Source organism: Oryx dammah, unplaced genomic scaffold (genome assembly GCF_014754425.2).
Source record: "Oryx dammah isolate SB20612 unplaced genomic scaffold, SCBI_Odam_1.1 HiC_scaffold_28, whole genome shotgun sequence".
Lineage (NCBI taxonomy): Eukaryota > Metazoa > Chordata > Mammalia > Artiodactyla > Bovidae > Oryx > Oryx dammah.
Genome location: NW_024070212.1, coordinates 14,382,823 through 14,399,179, shown reverse-complemented (window position 1 = coordinate 14,399,179; position 16,357 = coordinate 14,382,823). Strand labels below are relative to the sequence as shown.

Below are 16,357 nucleotides of genomic sequence, written 5' to 3'. Positions count from 1 at the left end.
CTTGGAGACCGTGGGCTGTGTGGCAGGCAGCCAGGGGAGGCGGCGGCCTCTGGGGACAGAGGCGTGCGGGGGTGGGGAGCAAAAAGGAAGCCACTCCTGAAGCCGGTCAGCTGGATGCTGGGGCCGGGAGGAAACGTGAGCCCTGCCATGTCTATTCTGCATCGTAATGGTGGGGTCCCTCCGATGCTACCAAATGGCGCTTGGCGCTGCTGGGCTGGGGGATGACGTGATGTCTATTTCTGGGCCTCCTGGCAGCGCCTAGGCTCTTCTTCTCAGGCCTTTGTTCCCTGTTTCCCTGGGCCGGATTTTCATAAAGCGGGCCTCCCCCGCGCTGGTGCTGGCGGGGGCCCGATCTGGGCCAGAGGGGGAGGGGCGCAAAAGGCCGAGCCCGGGGGAGGCCGCTTTGTGTACCAGAGAAAGCATTACGTCATCTCGGAGCGGCTGGTCCCAGACCCAACCCTACAGGCTCCAAGATCAGTTACACTCCCTGGAGCAGAGAGTGGGGTGGAAAATAGGGAAGCAGATGGGAAAGAAGAGCTCGAGATGCAAGTTTATCCTCCGCGGGATTTCTGCAAAATGTGCTGAGATAGCAAACTTCTGTGCTGTTTTCCTGGCCCCCAAAGAAAAATGAATTGCCCTGCTTCTGCCTCAGTCCTGTCCCAGTTTGGATGGGAGAAGCAGGTGAGAGTTGCTGTCAGCCTAAGGTTCCTTGATTTCCCTTAAGAGATTCTATGTCTCAGACAATCCAGAAGGTTTGAGCATCCAGACTCCAGTGTTTAGGGTGGGGTCACAATCCAACTAGGAAATGGCTTTTCTTTTTTCTTAGAGAATCATCTAAAACATGCCTGGCAGAAGAATTCAAAAAACAGCAATTTTTGTTTTTATCAGAAATAGAGAACTTCCTATGTGTCATGACCAGTGCAGATGAAACTATATTACCCTTTCTGTGATTTGGACATTGCACTGACAGTCTAAGTCAGCATTAGCCTAGGTATACGCCAAGCTTGTTTTCACCTAAAGGACTAAGTTATTTTTACTCAGACTCATCAAGTGAAGTCTGCTATTGCCCATCAATAGGTTTTTGAAGGCCAAATAGAATTTTACATTTATCCCTGTTATATGTAATCATATTGACCTAATCCTCTGTTTTCAATCTGTGGAAGCTGGGATTTTTAAAAAGTTTTTATTGAGGTATAGTTGACTTGGTGTTTTGTTTCTGATGTACAGCAAATTATATGAAATTTATATATTTATATATATCATTTTTCATTATGGTTTCTTGTTCTTCTTCTTGTTCTGTCACTAAGTCATGTCCTACTCTTTGTGATCCCATGGACTGCAGCACGCCAAATTTCCCTGTCCTATCTGCTCAAATTCACGTACATTAAGCCAGTGACGGCATCTGACCATCTCATCCTCTGCCTCTCTCTTCTTTTGCCTTCCAACTTTCCCAGCATCAGGGTCTTTTCCAATGAGCGGGCTCTTCACATTAGGTGGCCAAAATATTGCAGCTTCAGCTTCATAATCAGTCCTTCCAATGAATATTCAGGGTTGATTTCCTTCAGGATTGACTGGTTTTATCTTGCAGTCCAAGGGACCCTCAGGAGTTTTCTCCAGCACCACAACTTGAAAACAGCAATTCTTCAGTGCTCAGTCTTATATATGGTCTCTCACATCTGTACATGATTACTGGAAACACTATAGCTTTGACTAGACAGACCTTTGTCAGCAAAGTAATGTCTCTGCTTTTTAATGTACTGTCCAGGTTTGTCATTAACTTTCCTTCCAAGGAGCAAGCAGCTTTAATTTCATGGCGGCAGTCAATGTCCGCAGTGATTTTGGAGCCCAAGAAAAGAAACTCTGTCACTGTTTCCACTTTTTCCCCATCTATTTGCCATGAAATAATCAGACTGGATGCCATATTAGTTTTCTGAATGTTGAGCTTTAAGCTAGCTTTTTCACTCCCCTCTTTCACCTTCATCAAGAGCCTTTTTACGACTTCCCTGGTGGTACAGTGGTTGAGAATCTGCCTGCCAATGCAGGGGACATGAGTTGAATCCCTGGTGTGGAAAGAGTCCACATGCCAAGGGGCACCGAAGCCCATGGGCCACAGGTACTGAGCATGGTGCTCTAGAGCCCCTGCTCTCCAAGAGAAGCCACTGCAATAAGAAGCCGGCACACAGCAGCTAGAGAGTTGCACCTGCTCGTCGCAACTGGAGAAAGCCTGCACACAGCAATGAAGACCCAGTGCAGCCAAAAATAAATAGACTTCCTAGTTCCTCTTCACTTTCTGCCATGAGAGGGGTATCATCTGCATATCTGAGGTTGTTGATATTTCTCCCAACAATCTTGATTGCAGCTTATGATTCATCCAGCCTGGCATTTCACATGATGTACTCTGCGTATAAGTTAAATAAACAGGGTGATAATATACAGCCTTGTCAAGCCAGTCTGTTGTTCTATGTCTAACTGTTGCTTCTTGACCTGCATACAGGTTTCTCAGGAGACAGGTAAGGTGGTCTGGTATTCCCGATCTATTTAAGAATTTTCCAGTTTGTTGTGATCCACACAAAGGCTTTGGCATAGTAAATGAAGCAGAAGTAGATGTTTTTCTGGAATTTTCTTGCTTTCTCTATAATCCAACAAATGTTGGCAATTTGATCTGATTCCTCTGCTTTATCTAAACCCAGCTTGTACTCCTGGAAGTTCTCAGTTCATGTACTGCTGAAGCCTAGCTTGAAGGATTTTAAGCATAACCTACTAGTATGTGAAATGAGTGCAACTATATGATAGTTTGAACATTCTTTGGCCTAGTTGAACATTGTTTATTGTTCTTTGGGACCGGAATGAAAACTGACCTTTTCCAGTCCAGTGGCCACTGCTGAGTTTTCCAAATTTACTGATATATTGAGTGCAACACTTTAACAACATCATCTTTTTAGGATTTTAAATAGCTTAGCTGGAATTCCATCACCTCTACTAGCTTTGTTTGCAGTAATGCTTCCTAAGGACCACTTGATTTCACAGTCTGGGATGTCTCGCTCTAGGTGAGTGACCACATCATTGTGGTGATCCAGGGCATTAAGACCTTTTTAATATAGTTCTTCTGTGTATTCCTGCCACCCCTTCTTAATCTCTTCTGCTTCTATTAGATCCTTACCATTTCTGTCCTTTATCATGCCCATCCTTGCATGAAATGTTCCCTTGATGTCTCTGACTTTCTATGGAATATCCTCCTGAAACCAGACACAGCTCATGGCCTTATGTAACAGTTGAGGTAAAGAGGGGTGACCTATAACACTTACCAGGCCACTTTATGTGAAACACAAATCAGTATGAGCAAACCAAGTCCACAGTGCTAAGGGCCATTTACATTTAAGGTAATTATTGATATGTATGTTCCTATTGCCATTTTCTTGTTTAGAGTTTGTTTTTGTGAGTCTCTTTCTTGTGTTTCCTGCTGGAGAAGTTCCTTTAGCATTTGTTGTAAGGCTGCTTGGGTGGTGCTCAATTCTCTTAAATTCTGTTTGTCTATAAGGCTTTTAATTTCACCATTAAATCTGAATGAGATCCTTACTGGGTAGAGTAATCTGGGTTGTAGGTTTTTTTTCTTTCATGAATTTAAAGATATCCTGCCACTCCTTTCTGGCCTACAGGGTTTCTCTTGAAAAATCAGCTGTTGGATTTATGTGGATTCTTTTGCATGTTAATTTTTGCTTTTCACATTTTTTTCTTTGTGTTTACTCTTTGTTAGTTTAATTAATATGTGTCTTGGTGTATTTTTCTTTTGGCTTATCCTATATGTGACTCTCTGGGCTTCCTGAACTTCGGTGGCTATTTCCTTTCCCATGTTAGAGAATTTTTGACTATAATCTTCTGAAATATTTTCTCATACGTTTCTTTTTCTCTTCTGTGCTGTGCTTAGTCACTCAGTTGTGTCCAACTCTTTGTGACCCCATGGACTGTAGCCTGCCAGGCTTCTCTGTCCTTGGGGTTTCCCCAAGCAAGAATACTCGAGTGGATTGCCATACCCTCCTCCAGAGGATCTTCCCAACCCAAGAATCGAACCCAGGTCTTGAACATTGCAGGCGGATTCTTTACCATCTGAGCCACCAGGGAAGATGCTTCTTCTTCTGGGATCCCTATAATTCAAATGTTTGTGTTTAATATTGTCACGGAGATCTCTGAGACCATCTTCAAATCTTTTCATTCTTTTTTCTGCTCTTTGGCAGTTATTTCTATCATTCTATCTTTCAGCTCACTTGTTCGTTCTTCTGCCTCAGTAGTTCTATTGATTCCTTCTGCTGCTGCTGCTAAGTCGCCTCAGTCATGTTCGACTCTGTGCGACCCCACAGACGGCAGCCCACCAGGCTCCCCTATCCCTGGGATTCTCCAGGCAAGAATACTGGAGTGGGTTGCCATTTCCTTCTCCAATGCATGAAAGTGAAATGTGAAAGTGAAGTTGCTCAGTCGTGCCCAACTCTTAGCGACCCCATGGACTGCAGCCTACCAGGCTCCTTCGTCCATGGGATTTTCCAGGCAAGAGTACTGGAGTGGGGTGCCATTGCCTTCTCCATTGATTCCTTCTAGTGCATGTTTAATTTTTAGTGATTGTGTTGTCACTGGTTTTTATTTCTTTATTTCTTCTAGGTTTTTGTTAAATGTGTTAAACATTTCTTGCATTTTATCAATTCTATTTTCAATATTTTGAAAATTTTTTACTATTATTACTCTAAATTCTTTTTCAGATGGATTGCCTAGTTCCTCTTCATTTATTTGGTCTTGTAGTTTATTTACCTTGCTCCTTCATCTGTAACATATTTTTTTGGTCTTTCCGTGTTTCTTTTTTTTTTTTTAATGGGTAGGACTGTGTTCCTGTCTTATTATTGTTTCACCTGAGGTTTCCAGCATGGAGTTTGCAGGCAGTTGGATAGAGCCATGTCTTGGTGTTGATATGAGGACCTATGTGATGTCTCACTCTGATTAATATTCTTGGGGCCTGACATCTTCTGTTATTCCAACAATTTGGACTCAGTACTCCTGCCTCAGGGGCTAAGGCCTGATATCTAGCCCTGTGAACCAGGATCCCACAGACTGTGGAGCGTAGAGGGGAAAAAAGAAAGAAAGAGAAAAAAAATGAGGGGCAGGAGGCCGAACAATAACAAAGAATAAGATAACCACTGAAGGGTAAAACTGGACTCTGACAGGAAGGAATTGGTGCTGTTCGACATCAGGCGGATTAAAAAAAAAAAACTGGACTCCGATAACAAAGAGAAGAAAAAAATATATACGTATACACAAACATATAAATAAAAAATGAGAAAAAATAAGAGTGAGCAGAATAACAAATGTTAAAAAATAATAGAGTAAGTTTAGAAAACTAACAGAAATAGTAGAAAAAATAAGAATACATATTTACACTAGAGAATAAAATCAAACTCCACTGGAAAACAGTAAAAACAAAACGGTAGGAAAAAACCTTGGTTTTGAAGGGTTGGACTTAGGTGTGGAAGGGCTAGACTGTGGCAGTATTTAAGTGAAGGTGGGATTTAGCTGGGGGTAGGGTTCTAATTCAGGCCCAAGCCTCCAGAAAAGGCTGGGTGAGGGTGAGGGGCAGCCCAGGCTCCCTCCAGCCAAGAGGGCCTCTGCAGTGCCTCTGGCTTTAGGGTGCAGAGGATAGGGCACGGAGTCCCCAGCATTCCAGGGCCACAGGTGGGGACACACATGGATTCTCCTCCCCTCCACACCCACAGGGGCCCTTCCCCCGTGGGCCCTGCACAGTCTCCCCTCCCGCCTAGTCCTGCAGGACATTCGTGGGCAGAGAGCGCCCTTGGAGATGACCTTGGAGGACAGAGGGGACCCTGGAGGGCAGAACTGTGTCCCCAGAAGGCATGTGGGTTGGCCTGGAGCGCTGAGGGGGCCCCAGAAGGAAGGGAACCCTAGAGGATGGAGCGGGCCCCCAGGAGGAGGAAGGAACTGGAGGGTACCAGGGGGTCATGGATGGTGATTGCCCAGTCTAGAGGTGAGACAGGGCCCCTGGGAGGGAAGCAGGACAAGATAGAACACCTCAGTGATCTCCTGGGGCCAGCAGTCTGCACAGTTCTGGAGGGCCTGCCTTGATCTTTTGGTGGTGTGAGGGGTTCTCTGCAAAGCAAATTTCCAGCTGCTGAAGAAACTTGTAACTCTTCTCAAAAGCCTGCTGCTCTTCAAACAACCAGGGTGGAAAGAGGGCAAAAGAGGAGTCATCTATACAGCTTGACCAGGACTTGAGGGTTCTAAACATAAAAACCAAGAAAAATGTCCTGGGGACATGGGGGATGACAAGGCTTGTTACCGAGTCTATCGAGTCTAAGCTTGCTCTGTGCACAAGAGGCCAATAAACCCAAGAGATGAGGTATTCAGGTAAGGGATATGCCTTTACTTGGAAAGCTAGCTGACCAAGATGGCAGACTAATGTCTCAAAATAGCCATCTTGGCAGGGCATGCATGCCAGGTTCTTTTAGGAATCAGAGATGGGGGAGATAAGGAAACAGTAAAAAGACCATTTAATTCTTGTAAATATCTCCTAGAATGGCAAGCCTCAGGCAGAGTTAGATTATCTCTTTGTGAGCTAAACAAAGAGACTTCCCTAGTGGCTCAGGGAAAGCATCTGTCTACAATGTGAGAGACCTGGGTTCGATCCCTGGGTTGGGAATATTCCCTGAAGAAGGAAATGGCAACCCACTCTAGTATTCTTGCCTTGAAAATCCCATGGACAGAGGAGCTTGATGCAGGCTACTATCCATGGGGTCACAAAGAGTCGGGCACAACTGAGTGACTTCACTTTCACTTTCACTTTAGTTTAAGGGTCAGGCAGAAGGGGCAGGGTTCTCTGAGGCAGGCCACTACATATGTTTATAATAACAAAACCAGCAAAAACAAGGGTTACAGTCAAAGAAATAGATCCAGGGTGGAGTCAAAATTAACCCTGGTTACAATTCCCCACTGTCAATGTCCATCCCACAATCTTGTGGGAAAAGGGGATGACAACTATTCTTTTTGTCAGATGGATCTCTCTGGGAGTGTCTGCCATCAGTGCCAGGGCTCCAAATGTTGAGATTTGTCTTTCTTTGTTCCCCTTGGAAAAGTGTCCACTTTACACCTGTAGACTTAGAAATACTAAACTTAAACCCAATAGGCAGCATCTCAGGTTAACAAATTTAGTGCTTTTCTAGCCATGGGAAGACGCCAAGAGTCAGGGCACATTAAATCATTTACATATATATATATGCATTTCAGCTCTCTGGGGCCTGTAATCCTACAGTCTCAGTGTTTCCTCAGAATTCACTATAGGGAGTGACTGCAGTCTGATTTCCCTTCCTTGGGGCTCAGTGGCTCACACTGAAGGACTGCAATCATTGATTGCAGGAAATATTCCATTTCTCAGATCCTCCCCTCTTGGTCAGGACCTGGATCAATATTTGGGAGGCACTTCATAAGCAAATTTTGTCCCATGGTGCTGGGAGGCACGTCCTAGATAGATCAGGCAAAAATACTTGGTATGTCACCCTGGGTGTTAAACTTTGGACCAGGCCCCATCAATAATTAAAATTCTCTGGATCCTGTCTAACTATTAATATTATCCAGGAAACATTTTCTCTTGTTGCTTCTTCCCATGCCTAGAATCACACTATTATAATTATCCCTTAAAAAGTGTTTAGCCATAGAAGTTTTGTTGGAGGCCTGATTTACACATTGGTTACTACAAGAGATAACATTCTTTTTTTTTTTTTAATTTTTATTTATTTATTTGGCTGCTCTGGGTCTTAGTTGTAGCATGGGGGATCTAGCTCCCTGACCAGGGATCGAACCTGGGCCCCCTGCATTGGGAGCTCAGAGTCTTAGCCACTGGACCACCAGGGAAGTCCCAAGAGATAACATTCTTATAAATTAGACAGAATATAAACAATGCAGCTGGCAACACTGACAGTGACATAGTGCAGCCAGAAGAGACAAAGCCTGATTTGAAAACAAAGAACAAATTTAAACAATGATTAGTATAACTCTAATCCAGTTACAATCACTGAAAGACCAAAGCAGTCATAGCCAATCCAATGAACTATTAGCTGTTTCACTACTGGCAGTGTGTACCTACACATACCTGGCTTAATCTCTGAGACAAGCATATGCTCCTGGCAGCATCAACCAGACAGAAAAGGTAAGTATTTTAATTTCTCTCATAAAAGGTACGATTTACCAAGTTACTGTAAGTCATAATTAGTTTAAGGAGAAAGTTTTTCTTATACCTGGAGAACACATATTTAAGCCAATAATCCTTTTAGGTAGAAACCATAAAAATTACCACCATACTTAGCAGTTTACTCAGTCCTAGGTAACTAAGCTTTTTGTTAACAGCTTTGTAAAGTCATCAGGTTTCCCATTAGAATTCATCAATTTCTTAATTCAGTGCAGCATTATGGTCTGAAAATCAGAAACTTGTATTTATCTAAAGTTCTTTTTACAAATCTTGAAGAGGAGACATTTTTGCAAAAGCATTAGAGTGAAAGCATAACTGTCCACAAAGAAACCTTAAAAAAGGCATAGCTTAAATTTGATTACAATGCAATTAACAAAGCAGTCCAACCAGTGCTGTGACACAACACTTTCAGAAAATAACTACAATTGTGACTGACAACAATCTACCAGGATATATCAGATTCTCAGGAACTCTATACAATCTCGAGAATATCTGTACCATTTATAATATAACTTAAAAGTTTATTACCCATTTGAAAACACATCCCTTATAGTTTAATAGACCAAGAGAAACTAATTAGTTTAAATATCTCCCCTTGGGCACCTAACGGGCCGTTTGAAGCACCCCAAAATTAGGAACTTTATTATAAGTTGACTTGGGAAGCTCTGCCAAAGGAACAGCAAAAAAAGACATTTTAAAATACAAATAGGACATAGGTCACTGTGAAACTCAGCCAGAGTGACAATAAGATTTCAACAGCAAATATAGATTACTTAAAAGGTATATAAACTGAAAATCTGTTACAAAGTCAGTTTAGCATCTTCAGAAACCTGTCTGTTTTAACAGAAAAGTCAGATTTACGTTTTGCACCAGCTTACTTTATAAGTTTATTTACTCCACTGTGTGCGCTAAGTCACTTCAGTCATTTACTCCATTAAACTTGTTTTAAACTTAGTCAATCCTGACCAGCAGTGTATAAAACCATCTGGGGGGTCCATTTTTTAAAAATCTTTTATTTATTTATTTAGGCTGCGTTGCAGCATGTGGGACCTAGTTCCCTGACCAGGGATCAAACCTGGGCCCCCTGCATGAAGAGCACAGAGCCTTATCCACTAGACTACCAGTGAAGTCCCCCCGTGGGGTCCACTTTTCATAAACCTTTCACCACTTTTAGTACAATTTTAACTTTTAAGTTGTAGAATATCTGGAGAGATCTAAAACATATTTCTAAAGGTTCACTCAAAAACTCTTATCTCATTTGTTTTTTTTTTTTTAAAAGTTTCTTCACATTGAGTTACTTTCCTTGCTGACAAATTTGCTTATTTAGCTTATATTAAATCTAGGCACACTGAAAGTATTATATTTAATGTTGATAACTCAAGACATGCCTATCAGATCAACTGACTTAAACATTAATACTAGGTACTAATTTAATATTGAATATTTCCAAATTCACATGAAACTAAAATTTATTTAGCTTAATTTCTCTTGTATTTAGAATTGTTTGGTTTGTAAGTGTTAACTTTTGTTTAAGCCAATTACATAGAGCTCTTTTACATATCAACCATGGCAATGTTATCCAAAGACAAAGACACATACAGACACATGAGGCCTCAGTTCTAATTTGAAGATTTCTATCCTGAGTCAGGTACAGCAATGTAAAACCCATCAGTTTACAAAGAGGTTGGATTAAAGTTGGGTTTCTCATAGATGGAATAATTCAAGCTCACTTGACTAGACAGCTAAATATTTGTAGAAAAAGCATTTAAGATTTGTTTGCCTTGGATAAGCCAATTTTTATTTCCCGTTTTAAAATTTGCATCTCAAAGATATAGGCAAGTTCTTCCGAGGAAAACTTTGTTTTCCTCTCCTTTCCTGAAAGAATTGAGTGACCACCCCAACGAAACCAAAGGACTGACATACCCATTCACTCATTCTAGAAAGCTTCACTCCTCCTCCTCTAGCCTAGGGTAGAAGGCCTCTCAGGAAGGCCCAGAGGTTTACACCCGTGTTCCTGAAAATCTATCTAGACTGAAGGGGAAGAAGACAAAGGCAACAGGGAAGACATGCTGAGGAATCTGCCTTGTAATCTTGCCAGAAAAGTGGCAGCCAGGGGAAAATGGGGTCAGTGTTTTGCTTGAACCAATATGTTCCTGAGTTGCTTGGAAGCTGTCTTGCTGGTGGCAGGACATTAATTGTCTGGTCCGATCCGCATCCCACTTATCCTATCATGGAGTCTTCAAGCGGCAGACTCCCTGATGGCTTTTAAGTGTCTGACCCGTAACCACATGATATTAATTGGTCTGGTCCTCAGCTCAAGGGAGGAAGAAGAAAGGAGAGCCCTCATCTCCTGGGTGGCAGCTACGGCACACTGGGTGGTGGACCTTTGGAATAGGGTTAGGGTTAGGGTTAGGGTTAGGGTTATACATAGAAGAGTAACCCAGGCCAGAGTTCCTCAATTGCTTCCATAGCTACTCACCTGTTTGCGGAGGGTTCAAAGAGAAAGAAGCAAGAAATTTTAAAAGAAGCCTTAGAGGTAACATTTAGTACCAGATGTCTGTGCATGACCAAAGTAACCAGAAAAAAAACAAAACCTAGCCAGTCAGAAAGTCACTATAATGTGACTTCCCAGACCCATTAGACCTGTGATCCTCCTCCAAAAGGTCAATTTTCCTTCACAGGGGAAGCTCCCCAAACTGGAGCTGATGCTCCCCACTGACAAATTTACCTGGGGCTCCTGTAGGGGAAATTAGAATTGGACATCTCAAGTCCAAGGGAATCCTCAGAGTTGTTCATTATCAGAGTGTTCCTCTCCTTTGCAAGGCACTTTAATGTTTGATTGTAATATATGTACCTCAAAGAGCTTTCCTTCGAGAGAGATGAAATATTTCCCATTCTTTAAAATTGATAACGCTAAAACACAAAAGACATAGGCAAATTTAAACAGCACAAACTGCATTGATGGACAGATGAATGGGTTCTCAATTCTGATAAATAAATTTACCCTACAAAAATGTGTGCTAAGTAAGTCATTTCAATGTCTGACTCTTTGCAACTCCATGGACTGATAGTCCACCAGGCTCCTCTGTCCATGGGATTCTCCAGGCAAGAATACTGGAGTGGGTTGTCATTTCCTTCACCAGGGGACCTTCCCAATCCAGGGATTGAACCAGTTTCTCTTAAATCTCCTGCATTGGCAGGCAGATTCTTTACACTAGCGCCACCTGGGAAGCCCCTACAAAAATGAACTAGTTCCAATTAGGGTAGGCTTACCCCCAGAAGAACTAGTTCCCAACGAACTCAAGTAGTCCACTACCTCCCACCTCAACAGGGTACCCCAATCAAACTGGCTTGTCTCAAAGAGGAAAAAGCACAAATTGAGGGGGGAATATGTACCTGGTGTGCAAACCAAAGCAATCTATCCTACAAAACTGAGCTCATCAACTCATAACACAAAAAGGGCACACAAAACCACAAACAAATGATTCAGGTATCGAGCTGGGTAGACTTAGCCTAAAAATGCAGTTTTCGGTTCCTTGTCTCAGCTGCCAAGCACTGGGGACAGTTGGCACCATTTCAGGGGACCTCAAAATAGAGATCCTCAAGACAAATGGCTCTGGCAGCTACTTTGGGCCTTATCTCAATACTCCTTGATAGGGGCTGGCTTAGCCACGATCAGCAAGGCTCCTGGACTGGCTTGCTAAATTTGTTAGTCCAAGATCTCTCTGCTCACCACATGAGAGGCCAATAAATCCAAGGGATGGGGTGTTCAGGCAAAGGCTACGACTGTATTTGGAAAGTCAGCTGACCAAGAAGATGGCAGACTAATAATCTGAAAATAGCCACCTTGTCAGGGTACACTGCCAGGTTCTTCCATGAATCAGAGACAAGTGAGATGAAGAAACAAAGCAAGACCATTTAATTCTTGCCAGTATCTCCTAGAATGGTAAGCCCCAGGCAGGGCGATGCATTAGCTCCTTTTTTCTTACAGTCATTCACAGGTGGGCAGGGTCAGATTATCTCTCTGTGAGCTAAACAAAGGGCATTTTAATTTAAGAGTCAGGCAGATGGGACACGGTTCTCTGAGGCAGACCATTATATATGCTTATAACAATAAAAGTAGCAAAAACAAGGGTTAAAGTTATAGATCAAGCATGAAGCCAAAACTAACCTTTCCTGGTTACAGGCTCTGGTTTACAAAGGTGAAATCTTTGCTATTTGGCCTCACCACGCAGCCTGTGGTTTCTTAGTTCCCCAACCAGGAATCAAACCTGGGACCCAGAAGTGAAAGTGTCAAGTCCTAACGACTGGACCACCAGAGAATTCCTTGTGAGATCTTTCTTAAGACCCTCGCATCTATCCACCTTGGGTTTCTGGGGTCTGTGAACACAGGAAAACTAAGATGGAAATGAAAGATTCCAGAGTTATATATCTCAAGTTGCTTACTGTTCCCAGAACTGAGCAGACACATTTCACAGTCTATAGAGAATTCTCACATATATACTCATTTGATGCTCATAATACAGAAAATTATGTATAATCATCTGATCACCATTTAACTGTTTAAAGACTATCAGTTTAATATCATATCCTTTATTCCTGTGTTTACCCATCATGACAAGAAAATCAGAACTACTGGGATATGCTTCAAGTTCAAACACTTATTCTCAAACATTTCAAATGTTACCTAACCATAGTGGCCTTCCCAGACCACTGTGTATAAAACTGCAACATAATTACTATAAAGCATGATATATTTTTACTGTTTATATATTTTATCATTTTTATAATATATATATTTTTCAATATACAATATACTATTTATTACTTGACTTTCCCCATGAGAATATAAGCTCCATGAAGGCAAGGATTTTAGTGTTTTATAATTACTACATTCCAATACCTAGAACTCTGCCTGAAACAGCAGGTACTCAATAAACCTTTGTTGAATGAAAGCCTATTTTGCAACAGTGAGGAGCAAAGGGTTATGATGTATCTAAGGTCTCCACTGGCAACAATGGTCAAACCCTTCACTCTACATGGAGAGAACAGGAGTCGGGGAGACCACCTTTTGAAAAGGAGGTGGCTCTCGTGACCCTGGTCTAGGGGAAAGCTATCTATGGAAACAGCCAGGAGTCTGGAACAGTCCTAATCAACACTACCCAAGCCTAGTCTTGCTCTGACCCAGGGATCCTAATGTGTGGTCTTTGTCCCTCTCTCTACTTACTAATCCACAGGCCAGTGCTTGCTCAGGCAAGAGGAAAGCAGCAAAGTCCTTCAACAGCTGAGGTCAGTCCTGGAGCAGAATTTGCAGGCTCTTGTAGAGATCCACAGCTGTCTGCCTGAGTGCTTGACTCAAACTCATGAATGACCTGAAGAAGTCTTCATACTTGCCAGGGATATGCTACAGGGCTTCTCGGACCTATATGAGAGGACTTTCAATCATCCAATCCGTTCTTTGGGCCCTAACAAGAAACAATGGGACCGAGAAAGGAGGAGTTACTATTAAAGAGCTCCAGATTATCCATCAGAGGCTACTCCTCTGACAGGTTCTAAGATTTGATGATTAATGGAAGCCACAGGGCCATGAGCAAGGCAGAGCTCTTTTTCTGACAGTGAGGAATGGGAAAATTTATATTTTCCAGGGACCACAGTGCTACCCGCAAAATCAGGTAAACTTTTATCTAGCTCACAGCCTAGGCCTCCCCTTCCTGGTTTCACCTCCATGTTGAAATAGATAAGGAGTGCTTGGTACATATATTTCAGCATGGTATCATCTGAGGGTAAATAATACGTAAATGGAGACAAGAAAAACCATGAAAATCACTGCTAGGACTCCACTTTGCTGGGAGTATAAAGGAATCAGGTGGTTACCAAAAGAATGAGATAGGTTGGTTCATGACTCTGAAGATCACTGAGGTCCACTTTCTGGTCCAGGTACCAAATGTCTATCTTCTCAAGCCAAGGGCTCAGTTAAAGTCTTTATTAGCCTACCCTCACACTGATGATGGCGGCTATCACCTTTCCTCAGTTTTGCGGCAACAGAGGGGTGGTATCCCTAGGCAGTAACAATAAATCTGTTGATGACTAAACTTGGCGTCCTTGTGGTTCACTCACACAGCTCTTTTGATATTTCTAGGAAAACAAAGGCAGACACATAGAAGGCTGTTGTGCAGTCTAAAAGGCAGACTTCATTTTAAAAATATCTCCCCTGAAGGAAAAGCAGTCTTGTTCAGAGGGGCTGGCAGGAACAGAAAGCAGCATTTGCCTACCCTGGTCAGATACACCTGAGCAAAGGCCAAATCCTTCTGTTCCTGGAGAGGATCTCACTTGAGGATGCCTTCATCATACAGCAACCGCAGCCTGGAGGTGTCCTTATTGGCCCGGGCCCAACTGCCCTGCTTGCTGAGAGCTCGATGATTACTCCAGCCCTTTCCAGCAGCTTTGATGCTCTCTCCTTAGCATACAACTGTTTTTCTGTACCTGCAGCCTCTGCTCTCCCCAACCCACCACAGGCACCCCAACCCCATCCAAATCCTATTCAAAATTACATAGTAACTTGGGAGAAAAGCTGCTGGAAAAATGCTATGACAGGTAATGTCTGTTCCTGTCAAGTCAGCTCTGTGGAGTGTCGACAGCATGACTGCATTAACTGGGATAATGAGATGCTTAGCTACTGTATGTTGAACACAGAAGTCTAAGTATGGTCTGATGCTGGGCTCTCAAAGAACTATGTCCTGGTGAGGAACAAGCAGTACTTTCTGAAATAAACATTGCTCTTAGCCTCATACATGACTGATGAATTAAGAACCAGTATAAAACCCTGCATGAGCAGAGTACAAATCTAGCAGCTGATGAGAGACAAATTTTTAATTTCTGAGCATCTCTTCTCTGCAGTGGCAACAGGTTAAACATCTATTTGGGAGTAGGGTGACTGGCAGGCGGGATCCAAAGGATTTCTTCTGGAAACTGGCACCTGTTTTATAAGCCTGTCACTCTGCACACGTCCCTGTGTCAATGAGGCCACCTGAGACCTGTCCCCACTCAGGCCTGTCCTACTCACCCTTGATGGTCTTCACTTCTGGAGAGGCCTTCGAGGAGGCACAGGTAACAGATGGCTTCTCGGCAGGGTCTCCAATGGCTTCGTCCATCATTTTTTCATCCTCTTTCTGCAGGATTTCCATTCTTTCTGCTTCTTCCTGCTCTTCTTTCTCAGGCTGAGTTCTCTTCCAGAAGTTCTATTCCTCAGACTCACCCTCCTGACTCATGTACTTTTCAGATGTGAACCAAGTCCGTTTCTCCATTGTTTCCTTAAAAACCCCCAAACAGTATGCATGAGGGATATAACAGCTCACCATAGGCTGTTACAGTTTTTCAGAAGGGACTGAGGTTAATTAATTGGTGACAGAGGTTGGAAGCCAATGGGTTTTTTTCTGGGGATTTTGGAGGTTTTTTTTTTTTTTTCTCTCTTCATTTCTTTGGCCATGCTGTGCAGCTTAAGAGATGTAAGTTCCCTGATCAGGGACTAAAGCCAGGCTCCAGCAGTGAAAGGAAAGTGGCAAGTCCTAATCATTGGACCATCAGGGAATTCCTGAGCAGATGTGTTTTGAAACATCTCCCTGAAGATAAGTGTCCTTTGCCAGGGTCCATGCTTATCATCCTTTTTCTTTTTTGTGGTTATTTACTTTGTGCTCAGGTGATTCAATTTAATGTAAATGAGTTTAAGTCAAATATAATAAGGAACATTTAACTCTTTCCCTCTCCTCTCACAAAAGACAAAAATGATTTTAGGACTATCTCTACTGCAAAAAGCAGGCAGGTAGCCTATCAATAAATTAAATCTATTACTGAATCCACAAAATATTGAAGAATATTGCCCTGGAGTTCCAGGACAGAGGACAGATTCCTCAGAAGCTGATGACACCTCGTCTTCCTCATCCTGGGTAAGGTCGTCAAAGTCCTCTTCTTCCTCTGGCCCATCCTTCTCTCTTGCAGTTTCTGGCCCAGCTCGTCCCACTGACTGACCATCAACGCTGGATAAGTCTTCAGGCTTCCTTGGGGAAGGAAGCCCCCCTTCCCTGGTGGGCTACCATTTCAGGGTCAGTGGAGGATGAAGTATTC

At 42.8% G+C, this 16,357-nt stretch overlaps 1 protein-coding gene and 1 non-coding gene across 2 annotated transcripts in view; both read right to left on the bottom strand.

Annotated features, from left to right (window-relative positions):
- GON4L (gon-4 like) overlaps positions 1 to 16,357 on the bottom strand; it is a 122,342-nt gene that overhangs the window by 86,981 nt on the left and 19,004 nt on the right. The gene's annotated exons all lie outside the window — the stretch shown is intronic.
- TRNAG-CCC lies at positions 7,830 to 7,902 on the bottom strand. The gene has a single exon. It is a non-coding gene; the product is annotated as a tRNA-Gly (tRNA).